This window comes from Erinaceus europaeus, chromosome 20, assembly GCF_950295315.1.
Source record: "Erinaceus europaeus chromosome 20, mEriEur2.1, whole genome shotgun sequence".
Classification (NCBI taxonomy): domain Eukaryota; kingdom Metazoa; phylum Chordata; class Mammalia; order Eulipotyphla; family Erinaceidae; genus Erinaceus; species Erinaceus europaeus.
This window is the reverse complement of record NC_080181.1, coordinates 49,529,051-49,543,807: the sequence shown is the minus strand read 5'-3', so window position 1 is coordinate 49,543,807 and position 14,757 is coordinate 49,529,051. Positions and strand designations below refer to the sequence as shown.

Here is a 14,757-nt window from a genome sequence, read left to right as displayed (position 1 = left end):
TCAACAAGTGCTAGGGACTTGGACAGCCACGTGTAGACCACCACCTAACACCACACACCAAAATCAAATAAAAATGGATCAAGGAGCTGCACCTCCAATCTGCAGCTCTCTGTTGTATTTCTCTTGCTGTATCTCTCTAATTAAAATAAAAACAGAGGGTCAGGCAGTAGCACAGCAGGACAAGTGCACATGGTGTGAATCCCTAGAGCTGGGCTAAGGATCCTGGTTTAAGGCTCTGCCCCCCACCTGCAGGAGGTCTGCAGGTGTCTATGTTTCTCTTTTCCCCCCTGTCTTCCCCTCCTTTCTGGATTTCTCTCTGTCCTGTCCAACAACAACAACAGCAATGACAACAATAATAAAAACAACAACAACAAGGGCAACAAAATTGGTGGGGAAAAAGTGGCCTCCAGGAGCAGTGGATCCATAATTTAGGCACTGAGCCCCAGCAATAACTCTAGAGGCAATTAATTAATTAATTAAAATGAAATTTTCATAGCAGAGTATAGGGAAACACATCTGATTTCCAAACAAAACATATTGAGGGAGTCTTAAGAAAGACAGCTGCAAAGCTTATAACTTCTTTCTTTCTTTCTTTCTTTCTTTCTTTCTTTCTTCCTTTCTTTCTTCCTTTCTTTCTTTCTTTCTTCCTTGGGGGCTTAATATTTTACAGTCAACAGTAAATACAATAGTTTGTACATGCATAACACTTCCCACTTTTCCATATAGCAATACAGCCCCCACTAGGTCCTCTGTCATCCTGTTCCAGGACCTGAACCCTCCCTCCCATCCATCCCAGAGACTTTTATTTTGGTGCAATACAGCACTATATTTTCTGACATCCTGTGTCACAGAAACCCATTGTTGTCAAGTTGGTCTAAAAGTTTTGGTAATTGAGTAAGCCTGTTCCATGTCATTCCCTCTTGTTTAGAAATCAAATGTCCTGTGTTACCTCCCTTCTACTATAAGTCATAATTATGTTCCTATTAAAATGTGGTTCCCCTATTATGTCTTTTTTTTCCTTTTAATTGTGGTAGAATTTTTACAATGGTAGATTTTAAATAATTTTTCAATCCTATAGATATTCTGGAGATCTGTTCTAGGATGCAGTTCTGCTACTTGGAAAGAGTGACCTCTTTCCTATGCAAAGAATGTCCTACACAAGCACAGAATAGCATCTCAGGCCAGTTATTTTCTCCAAGCTTTACTGCCACACTCATGAAATCCCATCCAATACAACGTTTTGTCTTTAAGTTTGTGTGTGTTGAATCTATAAATTTTTCCATTACTTTGCCTCCTATCTCTATTGGTTCCAGAGTAAAATGTTTACTTGCCTCATTTCAATTCTCTGTTTCTATTATTATTTACCCAATTTTCAGCTTAATATATAAACGGCCCCCTCCTTCATTATTTCCTATTTGTAGGCGCAATAGAGTACATAGGTATGGTTGACAAATAGGATCAACTTAGAATATGTGTTGATTTGAAAATGCTTGTCATTCTTACTGAGGTGGTTGACATACAAAAGCTATTATCTAAGATTCAGAGTCACAGAGATAAGTGATTCAGGTTTGTGTGTGGCCACCACCACATTGAAGCAAACTTTGGTGCTGTGGGGTCTCTCTCTCTCTCTCTCTTTGTCTCTCTGTCTCTCTCTCTTTTTCTCTTTCTTTCTCTTTTTGTATTTTTTTTTTATTTATAAGAAGGAAACGTTGACTAAACCACAGGATTAGAGAGGTACAACTTCACGCAATTCCCACCACCAGAACTCTGTATCCCATCCCCTCCCCTGTTAGCTTTCCTATTCTTTAACTCTCTGGGAGTATGGACCCAGGGTCATTATGGGATGCAGAAGGTTGAAGGTCTGGCTTCTGTAATTGCTTCCCTGCTGAACATGGGCGTTGACAGGTGGATCCATACTCACAATCTGTCTCTCTCTTTCTTTGTCTCTTTCAATCTCTCTCTTTCTCCTTTTTCTCTCTCTTGTTCTCTCCTCTCTCTTTCTCTCTCTCCTTCCTCTCTCTCTTTCTCTCTATCTGAAAAGTTGACTTGCTGCAGTGAAGCCACAGTGAGGACAAAATAAATAAATAAATAAATAAACACACTCAGAGAGAGATTACTAGAATTAATTGAGTTATTTTAAGAGTATCCAGTAAATCGGTGAAATAAATGACAGTGCACCTATAAAAATCTACAAGAAATTTACATTATTATAGAAATTTACAAGGATATGGCAGAAAAGTAATTACAGGTCGACATGCTCATGATAATGTTTAAGGGAAACGTCCATAAGTCAAATACATGACATAATTCATGTATGTTGATAGGCCCTGGTCATGACTTTTGGAAGAGACGCCATATGTGAAATTTTAATGTTCATTTACATTTGACTTTAGACAGAACTTTAGCAGAGTTTTTTTTTTTTTACTTAGTGATTTAACACATTATTTTTTCTTAGTTAATCAGATTTCTGGAGTATTTTCATACCCATATACCATGTATATAACTCACCACACACCCCCTCCAAAGTTCTGTGGCCCTAACACAGCAACCATCTTAGACCTCAAAGATTCCAAGAGATAGTCAAATTACTTAAGAAAAAGACAGGATATTTCACTTTTCTTTTTTTTCAGATTACTAGATACATTTAATTTCAGTTTAAACTGATTTAAATAGAAGGGACATATTAAAGTGTTACGGGATCAGTTTAGCATTTCTTTGTTGTTGTTTTTTTTTTTTGTATGTCATTTTAACTTAGTCACATTTCAGAAAGTTGTAAGCCCCCCTCTCTGTTGAGAGCAGATTACTTTTTATCACACATGACGATATGTTTTGATTTATTTTTGTTTTACACAAGTCATTGGATTTGTGTTATAAGTCATTCCAGGAATAAGGTTCTTTTTAATCTATTGAAGAAATTCAATTTTTCCCTACCTTAATCCAGATGAAGGAAGAGAAAACACACAAGGAACTTGCCACTTCATGAAATAATTTCATTTGTAGCCTAAAATCGTTACTAACCTCAGCAACACTTAATTAATTGAAATGACTCCAGCCCTGGGATTCTGCGGTGAAGAGGGCCCTCATAGTTACATATGACTCAACCTGAAATTCAGTTAAAACTGAAGGATACTTAAACATACATCAATGAATGAAAAATGAAGACCCTGCTGGATTTAATCAATTATTCACCTCTGTTTTCTTCCTCTCCTGTATTTTACTTTCCCTTAGGTCTTTAACAAATGTCTTTAATATTTTTGATAAATAAACATTCAAAATATAACTGGCTAGAATACATAAAAGTGAACCAAAAGTTGACAAATTTTTACTATAGGATATTTTAATTTTTGAAACCTTAAGGTGCAAATCAAATGTATTTAATAAAAAATGACAGGATTTGGATTAGCATTCGCCTAATATGATAATATGACAATAGAATCATACCCCACCCGTGTCACTCATAAGACATTTATATAACCACAACCCTGTTCACCGAAGAATAAGCCTTTTTTCTCCCACATATTTTATCTAGCTTATCAAGTTGTCTAAAGATTAGGACAGACCTGCTACTACAAAAAATTGACAAAATAGTCATAACCATTGTGACCTATTATAGCATGAAAGAAAAATGGACTAGCATTCAGTTATGCTAGCAGGAAAAAAAAAGTTAGACTAGAAGGCAGGTTAGAAAGTACTCTGAGGGGAGTTGGGCGGTAGCGCAGCGGGTTAAGCACAGGTGACACAAAGCGCAAGGACCAGAGTAAGGATCCAGGATCAAGCCCCCGGCTCCCCACCTGCAGGGGAGTCGCTTCACAGGCAGTGAAGCAGGTCTGCAGGTGTCTGTCTTTCTCTCCCCCTCTCTGTCTTCCCCTCCTCTCTCCATTTCTCTCTGTCCTACCCAACAACAACGACATTAATAACAACAACAATAACTACAACAACAATGAAAAACAACAAGGGCAGCAAAAGGGAAAATAAAGAAATATAAATTTTAAAAAAGAAAGAAAGTACTCTGACTTCCAACAGAGAGGAAGTAACATACAACAAACAGCTGTGCTCTCTTGCCTGAAACAACCAAAATGCAGGAACATTTTGATATTTCCTGAGCAATATCACTTCTTCCTTCCTCCTCATTTTTCTTTCATTTGCATATTCACATTTGCACTTAAGGCACACATTAACTTCTGTAATTATCTTGGGCTTTCTTTCCTCAATGAGATCTCACGCTGCTATATATCTGATTAGTCATCCTAAAGCATCATTCACACCACTGTCAATAGATAGATATATAGCTTTGAAGTTAATTCTAAAGAATTTAAGTATCAATTTAAGGTGTACTTTGTTCTCCATAACTTGTACTCAGTATTTTTCCTTTTACTTAGTTGGTAAACTATGTCCTCAGAGTGTTTTGCACACATATTCTGCCAGCATCAAAAGTCAGGTAAAAACCTGGGAACTGTATTATAATTGGAGAATAAATGGCTCTGCATTCAAGGAGTTTAAAGGGAGAGAAAGAGAATGGTGAATTTTTAAATTTTTTAATGGTGAATTATACTGTCAAGATACATGGGCTCATGAGATCTGAACTCCATTAGAAGTTTCCCATATGTTCGCAGGGGTTCCTTGGCCTTCTGCACCTGCAAGTAGTCAAGGGCATTCAGAAGTCTCTGGGGACAAGAACTTGGCTGAGTTTCAGATGGTGAGACAGTCAAATGAGTTGAGGTCAGATGATCCTAGTGGCTGACATGATGGGGAGCTGATTCTCTATTGTTTCATTAGCGAGTTAATAATGATCAACAAGATCGTGGGATCAGAGGGGTATAATTCCAGACAGTTTCCACCACCAGAGTTCTGTATCACATCTTCTTCCTTGGAAGCTTTCCTGTTCTTTATCCCTCTGGGAGCGTGGACTGAGGATCATATGGGGTGCAAAGATGGAAGGTCTGACTTCTGTAAGTGCCTCTCTGCTGGACATGGGCATTGTCCAGCCTGTCTCTCTCTTTCCGTAGTGGTGCAGGGTTTGGGGGAATCAGGGCTCCAGGACACATTGGTGGGATTTTCTGCCCAGGGAAGTTGGGTTGGCAACATGGTAACATCTGGAACCTGGTGGCTGAAAAGCATTAAGATATAAAGAAGAACAATTTGTTAAATAATCAGGAACCTAAAGGTAAGAATATAGCAGGTGAGATTTGGGGTCTTCAAGTTGGAAGAAGTTATTTTAGGTATATTCCAAGGGGCCCATAATTTTACTTATCTTTGCCTGAGCCCAACAGCTGACATGCAGATGGGCTGAAAATATTGTCTGAGGAGATGATGTCTGAGTTGAGAATAGGCCAGGAAAGCTGTGGACTTTACTTTTTCAACTGAGATCAGACTCCCATTATCACGTGAAGTTGTGCTACCTGTCCAGAGTTCACACTACACTCCTCAGGAAATACCCACCATATCCTGAGGTTGACTGCACGATGGACAAGTGATGGCAGTTGCTGTCAACAAGCCATGAGATGTCGAAACATCTTTCTGCTGATTCTCACAGCACTCCTAACAAAGTCTACACTAGCAGCCTCCTCTGTGCATCCCCCAGACTCAGCCAAGCTCCTGTCTCCAAGTGTTCCTAGGAGTTCTCAATATCTACAGCTACAGAAGCAAGAACTCAAGGTCAAGGAAACCCAAGTGAACACATGCAAATCTTCCTGTGGGGCTCAGCTCTCTTGCCATTTAAGGAAGGGAAAGCAATAATCACTCCCTATATTGGCCTTCCAGCCAATATGAAATGAAATTGTCCTCTTACCCAAATGCCTTTTATATCTTTTGGTTCCTCTTAGAATTTTAGGTCCAAGGAGTGTGTATGCCTTTTTTTTTTCTTCTTTTTCTTCTTCAGTGTGCTGTTGAATCATCCATTAAGCTCAAACAATAACATGTTTGCAATAGCATTAACATCCTTCTCCATTTTCAAAACCCTCTGCCATGCCCACCTGTTCTTCAAAGCATTTCCTCTTTCAGTAATCACCTAAACCTCTGTGTATGACTCCCCTGCATCCGTCCCCATTGTTCAGGCCTGTGCAGTACCATAGCTTGTCTCTCACCTGGAAGTCCCCCATTGAGATCTTTTGTTCTTCGGGCATATTAAAACATCCCTCCCATGGCTGGCGGCTCAAGTCTGCTGTCTGTCGATAATAACAGTGATCTTAATAAGAACCAACAGTAAATAACAAACAGGACAATAGACACAGTACAGTATGACAATTCAGATCTCAGGATGAGCCTTGTAACCGGGGTCCTCTGGGACTAGACCCAAGCACTTTGTGGGAAGTGGCAGCACTGGGCTCTCCGCTGGCTTTTTATCATCCCACACTGGGGTCCCCGACCTAGCCTGGGATGTGGCAGGAATGCTTGGCTCTGCAGAAGATGGATGCAAGGCCACACTCTGTGTTAGGAAAGGCACTGTGCAGGGTGCTATAAATAATAATAAAGATAAATAATTAAAAAAGTGAAATGTTTTAAATGAAAGGTGATGCACTGTGAACTTAACACACTGGCCCTTTAGCCTTTCTGTTAACAAGGTAATCTGATTGCCATTGATTTTCTTCACCTCTGTTACTAAGAAGGTGATGAAATGGTGTCCACAAAGATGTATTGAATCAGATACTAAACAAAGAGCAACATAAAGAACAATTATCAGCAACCTTGCTCTCAGCTCACTGATTATGACATTACGGAAAAGACAAGGTCTGGGTGACTTAAAACACACACACACACACACACACACACACACACACACACACACACCATCATCAGGGAGGGGTGTGTGTGTTTGTGTGTGTGTGTGTGAGAGAGAGAGAGAGAGAGAGAGAGATAAAGTTCCTTCTAAATCAAGGCACACTCACTGCAGAAGAATTTCACAGGGAGTTTTGCCTCTGCCACATAGCTTTAAAGGGGGCCATTTCTCCCTCTACAGTTACTGATAGACATTCTAGTGTGATTGAATTAACTATTTTTATTATGCTACAGAGAAAATAGCATGGCAGAGATGAGTCACTAATGTGTGCATGTCTTTGCCATATAGATTGTGACTGGGTGTTGTCTGCAAGAAGGGTTTATTGGTCTATTGGGGTTTGCCTAGTGGCCCTTGAGAGTGAACTAAGAGCCTAAAATACCCTAAAAGCCAGACCACACTTCACCTGTCAATGGACCTCATAGATGGTTTGTGATGAATAATTAAAACGCCTTAATCAAACATACGGATAAGACATCTGAAGTGTATCAGAAGAGTGGAATCCGCTTATGAAAGCTGACATCACTCATGACCTACGTGGAGTTAATTTCCTAATCTCAAATAATGCCAGGGTCTATTGTTTATTTCCTTTCCATTAGTCCAGTTGCTCAAGTCCATGGTCTAGCTATGTATATCTAAGCAATTATCATACCTTGGAACATATGTTTTTGCTGGGAGAAAAACTGCTTTTTCTTATCTTGTTATCTTTGATGACATATGCTCCTCTGGTAATATTTTATCATGGCATTTTTCTCAAGGGCAGTGCTCCAATTCTTCTGCCCTGCCCAACTTTGGCAGCCATTACTAATTGACAGTGAAAGTAGAAAATGCAGTGGTGTGAAGAGATCTCTTTTCAGAAACTCCAGTACAGTTTGGGAAAGGTAGTCAGTTGAAGCAAAGCAAGTTCAACTGTGCTAGCTGGACAGACCGTGGTTCTAAAGCAGAACAGAAAACCTTGCAGAGAAAATGTCTGGTCACCCAAACTGGCAGCTGCAATTTCTCTCTCTCTCTTTTTTTAATCTTTCCTTTTTAAAAAAAAAATTAATGACTTAATATTGATTTACAAAATTCCATGTGAACAGGGATATAATTCCATATTGTGCCCACCACCAGAGTTCTGAATCCCCAGTCCCTCCCTTGCAAGTCACAGCAGTTCTCTGAAGGTCGCAGACGTGGGTTAACTGTCATCTCTACAAATATCTGTCTACATCTGTACATAATTGCCCTCTTTTCCTTCCAGGTCCCATCCTCTCTCCCCCTCTAAGCTACACATAACCCTAGTACTATATCCAAATGGCCTTTCCTTTTCCCTCCTCTCTCTCTGGGTCCTCATAGAGCTGGAGTTCAGAGCCCGCTGGTCGTCCTCCTACTGTCACTTCTCCCCCACTGGGGGAGACACCTGCAGCTCTACTTTAACACTCGCAAAGCTTTCCCCTTGCAGGTGGGGACTGGAGGCTCCCACCTGGGTCCTTGTGCACTGTAATGCATGTGCTCAGCCACGTTTGCTAACACCTGGCCCAGAACACAATGTATATATATATATTTTTTAATTTTTTAAATTTTTTATTTAAGAAAGAATTAATGAACAAAAACATAAGGTAGGAGGGGTACAACTCCACACAATTCCCACCACCCAATCTCCATAACCCACCCCCTCCCATGATAGCTTTCCCATTCTCTAGCCCTCTGGGAGCATGGACCCAGGGTCATTGAGGGTTGCAGAAGGTAGAAGGTCTGGCTTCTGTAATTGCTTCCCCGCTGAACATGGGCATTGACTGGTCGGTCCATACTCCCAGTCTGCCTCTATCTTTCCCTAGTCTCTGGGGAAGCTGAGCTCCAGGACACATTGGTGGGATCTTCAGTCCAGGGAAGCCTGGCCAGCATCCTGGTGGCATCTGGAACCTGGTGATTGAAAAGAGAGTTAACATACGAAGCCAAACAATTTGTTGAGCAATCTGTATATATATTTTTAAGGGAGACTTTATTTTGGAGATCATACCCTTCGGTGATTTTGTTGTTGTTGTTATTATGGAATTTGAGGACTTGTGTGGTAAGGCCGATTTAGCAGATATGTTTTCCATTTTGGAGATCTTCCAACTGTTACAATACAGCCAGTAAGCTTGCCAGCATTTCATACTCAACTCAGATGGTTTATTCTGGAGTTAGACTTTCAGAAAGGAAGGTTCTGAGCATGCCAGAGGGATACTTTCAGCCAGTGTTTTATGCAAAGGCACTTCTGTTTTAAAAAATAGAGACCGGTTAATAGTTCCAAACAACAAATATCACTATCACGTTATTGAGAGATTAGAATATTTGGGGGAGTTGACTCTAGAAAAAAGTGAAGTCGTGCTAATTATTGTTGTTGCTATTATTATCATTATTATTTATTATTTTCAGAGGTATTCCAGAGAAGAGAAGTAAAAACATTCTCATTCTGTATGACTCTAACATAGAATCTAGGCCCCCATGGCAGCTCAGCTGGCTAGGCGCACACATTACAGTGCGCAAGAACCAGAGTTCACGCCCCCAGTCCCCACCTGCAGAGTGTGGGGGAAGCTTCAAGAGCTGTGAATAAATGCCACAGGTGTTTCCCTCACCTCTCTCCCTTTCTATCTCCCATTCTCTCTCCATTTTCTCAGTCTTTATTCAAACTAACTAACTAAATAAATAAATAAATAAATAATGAACAAAATAAAATAATTGAAAAATATAGAATCTAACTATTGTTGTTGGGGCATATGGGAAAATCTCCTCACCTCTCAGGTTCTTCTCAGGCTGATAAGCAAACAAATTGGCATCACAGCAGCAAAAGAAAAAGACTAAATTTAATGACATATGCCACAGTTCATGTGTGTAAACAGGACAGGCTAGGGATCCAGATCTTGGGTTAAGAATAAGATAAGGGGTTCAAGCCCCTACTCCCCACCTGCAGGGGAGTCGCTTCACAGGCGGTGAAGCAGGTCTGCAGGTATCTGTCTTTCTCTCCCCTTCTCTGTCTTCCCCTCCTCTCTCCATTTCTCTCTGTCCTATCCAATATCAATGACATCAATAGCCACAACAATGTTAAACAACAAGGGCAACAAAAGGGAAAATAAATAAATATATATTTAAAAAGAATGAGATAAGGGTGAATTCACCTTCTTCACCCCATCTTGGAAGCAGCTTGAAGGAATCATGTGAAGTGAGATAAACCAGAAAGAGAAGCATGGATATGGGATGACCTCACTCATGGGAAGAAATTAAAAAATAAAAACAGAAGGGAAAACACACAGAAAAGCTAGGACTGGGTTTGGTGTATCACATCAAAGTAAAGGACTCTGGGAAGGATTCAGATCCTGGAGCCTGATGGAGGAGGACCACCTATGTGGGGGGTTAGAGTATTATGCAGAAAACTGAGAAAAATTTTACACATGTACCAACTACTGCATTTACTGTTGACTGTAAACCATTAATCAATCCTCCCCCCCCCCAAAAAAAAAAAAAACCTTCAATGGCAAACTTAAGAGTTTAGGTTTCAGGTAATTTTCTGTAACAAGGACTCTACCCTAAGGCAACAGTTCTGAGACATCCCTGATTTATGGGGCTCAGAGTTCAGTGTCACTGTCCACCCAGCCTACTGCCAGCACAGCTACTGTCCTACAACAAGTGTGAGCTGCTGAGGACGGCCTGGTGGTAGTCCTCCAGCCCATAGGCTCATCCCCGCCCCCCCCCCCCCCACCCTTTACAGCATCTTCTTGGCTTTTTTTTTTTTCCACTTGGGACCATGTTCTCACCATTCCTGAATCACAAGATATACATTCATTAATTTTCCTTAGGGAAAAAAAAAAAAAAGAATGAGGACCCGGGTGAAGGAAGGATCTCACTTGATAAGGACAAACAAAAAAAGCTTGCCTCTGACTTTTTTTTTGGCTTGCCTCAAAATGGGTTTATGAGATAAAAAAAAAAAAAATTTAAAAAGACCATTTCTCAGCCATCTCTAATTCTAGGTAAACTGCAAATTTAAGTAAAACTAACAGTTTCTGCTGAGGCTCACAGGGCTTTCATTGACCTGGGTATCATGTTTCACATATCAGAGTCACATAACTAAGGAAGAAGCCTGCTCAGGACATCTAGGGAGGGGAAAAAAGCCTATCTGTACATTAAAACGGAAATAAATTCCACAGTGCTAAGAACGCAGCCGTAGCAGGGAGAGGAGAGACCTGGCTATGGCAGGGGGGCTATAGGATAGTTTTCCCTCTACCCTTGGGAGTTCTCAGCTGAGACAGGTAGGATAAAAAGAGAGCTTTGCAAGAGAAAAAGAAGCAGCTGTGTAGTCATATGTGCACCTCCTGGCTCATGGGCCCTACCAGGAAACATGAGGAACTCAGTTGTAGCTGCCGCATTCAGGAATACACAGCACCATAGTTGACCTCTTTATAGAGAATTAAGTGATTTTTTCTTCTTTCTTTAAAAAAGGAGAACTGTTGGAGACATGCAAGATTAGATGGGAGATTTCATATTGGCCTATCAGAAAAGTCAGGACACAATTTTGCAAAAACAAAACAAACAAATAAACAGAAAAATGGGGCCAGGCTGTGACACACCCAGTTAAGTGTACACAGTACGAAGTGCAGGAACCCATGCAAGAATCCAGGTTCAAACCCCCACTCCCCAGCTGCAGGGAGAAAGCTTTACAAACGGTGAAGCAGATCTGCAGGTGTCTCTCTGTCTCCCCTGCCCTCTCAACTTCTCTCTGTCCTCTCTGCCCTCTCAACTTCTGTCTGTTCATTCAATAAAATGGAAAAAAAAAAACCAGAAAGATATGACTTTTCTATTTTTTTTTAACTTTAGAGCTTTATTGAGTCATAACTTACAGTGTAGGCTTTTTTGCCACCACTTATGTCATCAAAAGGTCTGTGTCCCCATCCCCACCCCTATAGATAGCCACTATGGTTCTCCCACAATCTTAGATAGAGGTTGACATTTTTTTTCCTTCACATTCGTATGTTTGTACGTATGTGGTGTCCACTTCGAGTCCCCTCTCAGGTGATGAGTCAGTTGTCCCGGGTAAGTCAAATTCCCCACGAAGAGATTGTTGGGTATGATGTTCTTTTTGAAGGATTCATGTTTGGATAGATGAGTGAAGTTCAGAGAAATCCTCTCTATCATATACTGTTAATCAAATGCCCATAACTGAAAATAAGCAGCATGACATTTAGGTGTGGGGAATCGTGCTACCTTTGTGAATCCTGACACAGTCCTCTTTTGGGTGGTGTTCTGGTTGCAGCTGAAAGCATGGCAGAGCCCCGTGAAGTGAACACGGAGACCAGTGTTAGGATTTGCACTGTGAAAGAAAAAAAAATCTGGCAAGTTGATTCACATCATAGAAAGTAGAAAAGTATAGTGATAGATGATTCAGGGGATTATTTCAAGGAAAAAAAAATCCCCGAGGGCCAGATGGTGGTGCACATGGTTGAGTGCACATGTTACCGTGCAAAAGGACCCAGGTTCAAGCCTCTGGTCACCCACCACCTGCAAGGTGAAGGCTTCATAAGTGGTGAAACAGTGCTTCAGGCGTCTCTCTGTCTTTCGCCCTGTCTGCATCCCTCTTCTTCTCGATTTCTGGATGTCTCTATTCAGTAAATAAATAAAGATAATAAAAATACTAAAAACTTTTAATAAAAATACTAATTTTTTTTTAAATCCCCAGATTATAAACAAGTGGGACTTGAGATCCCTGAACCTTACAGAACTTGCAAGGGAACAGGGTCTTGTGTTTGTTGTTGTTGTTGTTGTTGTTGTTTTGGCATGAGCCCAGACAACCATCTTCAAACAGCACACAGTGGAGGAGGAAGCCAGCGGCACATCTTGCATCCAGATGACTCCATCTGTTTTTCTACTCGTTCTCCCCCCTGTATTAGTTACACAGGAGGTTGGGAGAAATACTCAAAAAATCATTCTTGTGGAACTTAGGGTGGACAAAAATAGCAAATATCATAGTTTAAAGGAATTCCTGCTTCAAGGATCATTTCTCTTAAGCTAAATAGGGCTGATACTTTGGCCAAGGGTAGGACACATACATGAACTTCTGTGTCCAACACAAACCTTTAGCCTTCTAGAAGCTCCTTATTAACTAATCTTTTTTTTTTAAGATAGAGACAGAGAGACAAAGGCAGAGCAAGAGAGTGGAAAGACTATGATACCTTCCAAGCTGTGGCTTAAACCAGGGTGGCGCTGGACACATAGCAAAGCAGCGCACTATCCAAGTGAGCTTGGTTATTAATAAAGTTATTAATATTGGTGTCAGAAACTCTTCTTGTGTGACAGTGACCTCTGAGAGGGAAACCCTGGAAAAATACAGGTATAGAATGAGAATGGAATTTTATTATTTTTTTTCTTAAGCAAATAAAACCCCAGAATGGATTTTTCTATCCAAGATGTGTTTTTGTTTTATCACAATGACCTTTCTAAGAAAAAATGAAACCAGCCTCAAGTAAAAAGAAAGAAAGAAAAGAAGAGAAAAGAGAAGAGAAGGAAAGGAAAGAAAAGAAAAGAAAAAGGAAAGGAAGGGCCACATTTCATCTATAGTTAGCCTCCCCGGCCCCTGAACTTGGGTTTTTCTGTCTGAACTTCTTTTCATGCACCGTTTCTCCTGGCGTCTGATAAGGGACACTCAAGTGCTTGAGCAAGACCAGATAGGAACTTTGACTTTCATAAAACAGACAGTAAACAAATGCTGCCCCACTTTAATTGGCAATGTTATCCCTCTGCTCTTTTTAATCGTGCAAGGCATTGACAAACTGCAGGATCCTGGACAGCAAAATGGAGTCATTAAATCAGGCCTCATTACCAGTCTGAGATCCACCCCCTCTCCACCCTGTAATCACATGTAGCACAAACATTTCTATATAATACAGAGACCCACCAACACACAAGCACACACCCCTCTGTGTTTACACACACACACATGCACGATAGATCTCGTCTCATCTTCTTCTTCTTCTTCCCCCCCCCCCCCCATCTCTAACACAAAAGTCAAGGGGTTTGGAGCATGCACACAAAAAGAGAGAGATTTCTAAGAGAGCAGGCGATTGGGCCAGGGTCATTCGAAAGGGTAATTATTGTTAAATGTCAGGTTAACTCTGAAGGCCTCAGCTCATCCAACTGAGAGCAGATTAGCCCAGATGGAGACATTTTCAACACCGTGCTCTCTGGCCAATCAGAGACAGCTGGGATTAACCAAATACCTTCTCTCATCAGCTTGCTCACAGAAAGGTCAGTTTCTGCTCATTGCTTCTCTTTTAAGATGGGCTTCTTCTTCTTCTTCTTTTTTCCCTCTTCTTCTTTATTTATGGCAGCCGTGTGCAGGAAATCAGGTCCCTTTTATCAGTGAATTAAATATTCAACATCTAACACCCACTTTTTGAGAGTCAACTTCATTCACTTTCAAGACCACTTTTATCTCTCTTTAAGCACTGAAGAGAGACCCGTGGTGGGCACGCAGTGCCTGTTTTACCCCTCAGCCCTCCTGCTAAGCTGGAGGCCTGCCTGGTGTGCGTTGTGCGTCTCTTCTGAAAGCTGGGCTTGTTTCATTTCATGCATCTTCTTCTTTAAGGGCTGTCATTTTATGTCGCCTGTCATTTTCTTCATAAAAAGAAGAGGGGGGAGGGAATGAAACTAACCCTGGAGTGCTCTAAAAGATAATCTGGTTTTATGTACAGCTTTCTCTTCCCCTAAGCTACGCAGATGAACACATGCATTAAGAAATACATACCAGTAGCAGGGTGCATAGTGAGGAAAACAAAGATCATGAACTTGCCTGTGTTCACCATGCACATGTTCATCCGGGGACCCAGTAAGCTCGCCATAGGGAGGCTCGTCAACACGGGCTGCAAAGAGATGATTGAACGTCCTTGGATCTCAATCTGTGCGTATTCACAGGCGAAATGTGCGGTGCCATGTCTAGAGATCTCTCAGACTGCACTGCGCTCCCCGGTTAGAGTGCA

At 41.0% G+C, this 14,757-nt stretch overlaps 1 long non-coding RNA gene across 3 annotated transcripts; it reads right to left on the bottom strand.

The window, feature by feature from the left end:
- Window positions 1-3,317: 3,317 nt before the first annotated feature.
- Window positions 3,318-14,547, bottom strand: LOC132534861 (uncharacterized). Of its 3 annotated transcripts, none has more exons than XR_009546602.1 (3): window positions 13,999-14,547; window positions 5,789-6,396; window positions 3,318-5,107 (listed from the first exon to the last, which is right to left on the bottom strand). It is a non-coding gene; the product is annotated as an uncharacterized LOC132534861 (long non-coding RNA). The 3 variants fall into 3 exon arrangements; XR_009546600.1 differs by lacking the exon at window positions 13,999-14,547 and adding an exon at window positions 7,425-7,959 and having other exon boundaries at window positions 5,789-6,453; XR_009546601.1 differs by lacking the exon at window positions 13,999-14,547 and adding an exon at window positions 7,425-7,959.
- Window positions 14,548-14,757: the final 210 nt, after the last annotated feature.